At 40.7% G+C, this 5,000-nt stretch overlaps 1 protein-coding gene across 11 annotated transcripts in view; it reads left to right on the top strand.

Moving 5' to 3' along the window:
- The window catches only part of LOC123509344 (protein kinase C and casein kinase substrate in neurons protein 2-like), a 135,029-nt gene that overhangs the window by 87,239 nt on the left and 42,790 nt on the right, over window positions 1-5,000 (top strand). For all 11 annotated transcript variants that reach the window (XM_045263580.1, XM_045263578.1, XM_045263579.1 and 8 more), the window contains one exon: window positions 2,347-2,414. The gene's annotated coding sequence lies outside the window, so the exon portion shown is untranslated. The remainder of the gene's footprint in view (window positions 1-2,346; window positions 2,415-5,000) is intronic.

Here is a 5,000-nt window from a genome sequence, read left to right as displayed (position 1 = left end):
AAGGGATGTTGGGGGGTGAGGGGGAAGGATGACCCAGCCTGACCTTTCCCGTTATTAGAGGTCAGGTGACACTTATTGGCTTTGTTTATCTCTCTCTCTCTCTCTCTCTCTCTCTCTCTCTCTCTCTCTCTCTCTCTCTCTCTTTCATTTATCTTGTTTTTATGTCATTCTTCAAAATTCTCTCTTTTATTTATTCTTTATTTTCTTTCTCTCAGTTTCGTTTTCTTTTTGTCGAGTGGATGAAGGAAAAGTAGAAAGAAACAAAGAAAATTGAAGGAGAGAGAGGGAGGAGGAGGATAAAGTAGAATAAGAAGTAAGGAGAGATGAAAGGAGAGAAGAGACAAGGAGACGAAAAAACGAGAAAATTAGAAGAATAGAAGGAGAATTGGAGAATAGGAAGAAAGGAAGGAAGGAAGGAAGGAGGTGAAGGTCAGAAAAGAAGAAGGATAGAAGGAGAATTGGAGAAAATAGAGAAGGAAGGAAGGAAAGACGTCAGAAAAAAAGGATAGAAAAAGAAAAGGAGAAAAGAAGGAAGGACGGAAGGAGTTGGAAGCAAAAATAAAAGGATAAAAAGGAGAATAGGAGAAAAGAAGGAAGGAGATGAAAGCGAGAAAAAAAAAGAAAGTAAGAAGGAGAATAAGAGAAAAGAAAGAAGGAAGGAAGAAAGGAGTTAAAAACCAGGAAAAAAAGAATAAAAAGAATAAGAGGAAAGAACGAAAGAAGGAAGTAAGGAAGGAATTGGAAGCAAGAAAAATGAAAGGAAAGAAGGAGAATAAGAGAAAAGAAAGAAAGAAGAAGGGAAGAAAGGACTTGAAAATCAGAAAAATGGATAAAAAGGAAAATAGAAAAGGAAGGAAGAAAGGAAGGACTTGGAAGCAGGAAAAAAGGAAGGAAAGAAGGAGAATAAGAGAAAAGAAAGGAAGAAGGAAGGGAAGAAGAGTTGGAAGCCACAAAAAAGAAGAAAAACCAGCAGAGGAAGAGGATTGCAGAGAGAAGAAAGTTAGGATGGTAAATTGAGGGAAGGGGAAGGTAAAGTTATGGAGGAGGAGGAGGAGGAGGAGGAGGAGGAGGTGGTGGTGGTGGTGGTGGTGGTGGTGGTGGTGGTGGTGGTGGTGGTAATCAATTCTTTGAGTTATAGGAAGAATTTGCGAATTATCAGAAGGAATTTTTTGGCGTGAGGAGAAGTTAGAGAGAGAGAGAGAGAGAGAGAGAGAGAGAGAGAGAGAGAGAGAGAGAAAGTAGTATTGGTATTGATAGTCGTGGAGGTAATTGTGAATAGTGACGCTGAGTACCTCCTCCTCCTCCTCCTCCTCCTCCTCCTCCTCCTCCTCCTCCTCCTCCTCCTCCTCCTCCTCCTCCTCCTCCTCCTCCTGTAGAAATAAGACAGCGTATTTCAATTAGCTTAATACGTTAGGATTAGTAAGAGAAAGAAGAAGAGGAGGAGGAGGAGGAGGAGGAGGAAGAGGAGGAATACAAAGGAATACAAAGAAAGACAAACAGCAACAGATCTTGAGGTCCTTACTTGGCTGTTTGTTAAGACTATTTCCTAACTACCAGTGATAGAGACAGGACAACAAAGCAGAAGGCTCCTCCCCACCCATCCTTCCCTCCAACCGAAGCTTGCAGGAATAAAGGCGAATCCATGTAATATTGAAAAAGGAGGAGGAGGAGGAAGAAGAAGAAGAAGAGAAGGAGGAGGAAGAGGAGGAGGAGGAGGAGGAGGAGGAGGAAGAGCAAGGGAAAGATCAAATGTTAGTCTTGTGAAACGTCGTGGCTAATTGTTGTCTCACTTTAGTGTTGCGAGTTTATCTTTGTTAATTAGTCCCGTGCCACCTGTGTGTGTGTGTGTGTGTGTGTGTGTGTGTGTGTGTGTGTGTGTGTGTGTGGTAAAGTTGTTTTAATGGGGTCATAATTTTGCGGTAGCCCACACACACACACACACACACACACACACACACACACACACACACACACACACACACACACAAGGTAAAAATGTGTCCCAGTATTGAAGGGCTTAAACAGCTTCAGAAACTGATGTGGGGCATTAAAATAGTGAAGACTCTGGCCATTAATCTTGTGACCTTCATAGACCCTTAATAATGTCAATAAAATCATCTAATACCACAAAAATCAAGGTAGAAATGCGTCCCAGTACTGAAGGAGTTGAGTTGCTGTAGTTATTTAGTGCATTATCTCTTTAAGTGAGTGTATCTAGTGTTGTGGCTATTGTAATGAGTGTCTCTTGTGTTGTCTCTCTTGTGATGAGTGTTTCTAGTGTTGTATCTCCTGTAATGAGTGTTTCTTGTGTTGCATCTCTTGTAACGAGTGTTTCTTATGTTCCAGAGGCCAGTGAAGGGGAGAGAAGTGTGTTGGGCAGCAGCTATGTCACACTGACGCCACACAGCTGACAGGTGAGCCGCTGACACGTGGTTCTCTCATTTCACCTAATCATATCGTCATTTCGTCACCTCATTATCGTCACTACCGCCTTTAATTCACTCACGCGTTTTCTTTATCGTCTTGTGCAGTTCTGGCTGTATTTTTTCATTTTTTTGTTTTTGTGTTTTGTTTTTTTCATGTCTTCTACTTTTCTTCTTCCTTTTCTTTTTCCTTTTTCTTCTTTTTCTTTTTTTCGTCTTTTTCTTTTCTTTTTTCTTATTTTTCCTTTCATTTTTTTTCTTCTTTTTTTTTCTTTTTCTTTTTCTTCATCATCACCTTCTTCTTTTTCTTCTTTATCATCACCATCTTTTTATTCTTATTCTCCTCCTCCTCCTCCTCCTTCTTCCTCCACATCGGTATTATTGTCACCTGTGTTTATTGTTCGCATCTTCCTCCTCCTCCTCCTCCTCCTCCTCCTCCTCCTCCTCCTCCTCGTCATTCTCATTTCCGTGCATTTTTTCTCATCATTACCATTGTTCGTCATTTCGTCTCAACTGTCGCCTTTCTTCTCATTGTTCTTGTTGTGGGAGTTATTTTTGTCATTTTTATTATTTTTATTATATTTATTTATTTCTGTTTATTTTCTTTTCTATTTACCAAGAAAGGATATTTTTACTTTGTCGCTTGCTTTTATGCTCTTGTTGTTGTTGTTGTTGTTGTTGTTGTTGTTGTTGTTGTTGTTTTTCTTGTTCTTCTTCTTGTTCTTGTTCTTGTTGTTCTTGTTCTTCTTCTTCTAGTTCTTTTCATGGTCTTCTTTTTTCTGTTCTTTTCTTGTTCTTTTTTCTTGTTCTTGTTCTTGTTCTTCCTCCTCCTCCTCCTCCTCCTCCTCCTCCTCCTCCTCCTCCTCCTCCACCTTCCTTTTTATTCCTTTTTATTCCTGTATAAATCTTTTTCATGCTTTTCACTACAAGTTTCTCCTTTTTGACATTTGATTCTGTTAAATATACCTCCTCCTCCTCCTCCTCCTCCTCCTCCTCCTCCTCCTCCTCCTCCTCCTCCTCCTCCTCCTCTTCCTCGGCAGCACGGTGACAGGATTAACTCTTTCACGGTGCCCTGCCATCAAGCGATCAGGGATTACATGTCCGCGGCCCATTGATCGCTGGAAGCAGGTAACCGGATCGCCCGCCGCGCACCTGGACTCGAGAAATGACGCGCCGAGACTTGCTTTGTGATTCACGCTTATTCACTCCCTTGTGTAGAGTTGCGTCACCTCGTTTTCTTTGCAGGTGTGTGTGTGTGTGTGTGTGTGTGTGTGTGTGTGTGTGTGTGTGTGTGTGTGTGTGTGTGTGTGTGTGTGTGTGTGTGTGTGTTTCTCTTTCTGTTTCTTTACCTTCTCTTCTCTTTCTTTTCTTTCTTCTTCTCTTCTCTCTTCTCTTCTCTTTCTCTCTCTCTCTCTCTCTCTCTCTCTCTCTCTCTCTCTCTCTCTCTCTCTCTCTCTCTCTCTCTCTCTCTCTCTCTCTCTCTCTCTCTCATTTATCTCCATTTCCTTGTTTTCCTTTATCTTTCTCATTTCCTTTGTTGTTTTGTTTTTGTCATATTTCCTTTGCACATTTTTATACTCCTTTCTTTCCTCCTCTTTTATTCACATTTTCTCTTTTCCTTCCGTTTTTTCTTATCTTTTCCTTCTTCTCTCCTTATCATCTCTGCGTCCTTCATCTTCCCTTCACTTTCTCTCCCTTCTCTTCCTCGCTGTCCTCTCAGTTTTTGTCTCCAGATCTCCTCTTTATTCTCTCTTCATCCTCTCTCCCTCTCCATCTCTCTTCATTCTCTTTTCCTTTTTTCCTCAGTGCATGTGAAAATTTTGTACCTCTTCCTCTGAAAGTTCCCACATAGACACGGTGTTTTTATCATATTCACGAAACACTGAGGGAAGGGAGAGAGAAAGAGACAGAGTGGGGATGGACAGACACACACACATATGCACATCACATATACAAAGGAATATAGTGTTGGAAGCCTCATTCATTTCAGTAAGCATCCCTGGAGTGTGATGGATAGGTTTGTAAAGCATTCATGTATCACCTTTCTGCTTCTGTCCACCTCTGATTGAATCCCTCTCAGGTGTGATGGAATATAGATGAAGCGACAGGTAAGATGTGTATTGTGTCATCTCTCACCTTTGCAACTTTCACCTTTGTTAGTTTTTGTGTTCTCTTCCAGTTTATAAGAACATAAGAAAAAGTTTAGTTAGTTTCAGTTTGTTCGTCTTTTTCTCCCTTTCTCACTTTTTCTTTCCTTTTTTCTGTTGTTTTGGTTTTCTCTATCCTTCTATTTTTCTTCTTTTTGTCGTTTCGTTTGTCTTTTTATACACGTGTAAGTTCTTGACGTGTTGAATGAGTTTAATTAAATCTTAGTCAGTTGTTGTTGATCTTGTTCTTCTTGCTTGTATTTTCTTGTTCTTGTTCTTTTACACACACCTGTCCTAACTCCATCTAAGGTACGCACAGGTGTACACACATTAGTATTACCTGAGCTGTTTTGTGTGCCAGAGAAATGCGTTTAACCCCTTCATTACTGGGACGCATTTTCACCTTGAGATTTGTGTACGATTAGACGAT

This window comes from Portunus trituberculatus, chromosome 27 (assembly GCF_017591435.1).
Source record: "Portunus trituberculatus isolate SZX2019 chromosome 27, ASM1759143v1, whole genome shotgun sequence".
NCBI lineage: Eukaryota > Metazoa > Arthropoda > Malacostraca > Decapoda > Portunidae > Portunus > Portunus trituberculatus.
The sequence above is the reverse complement of the archived record's forward strand: the minus strand, read 5'-3'. Positions and strand labels throughout refer to the sequence as shown.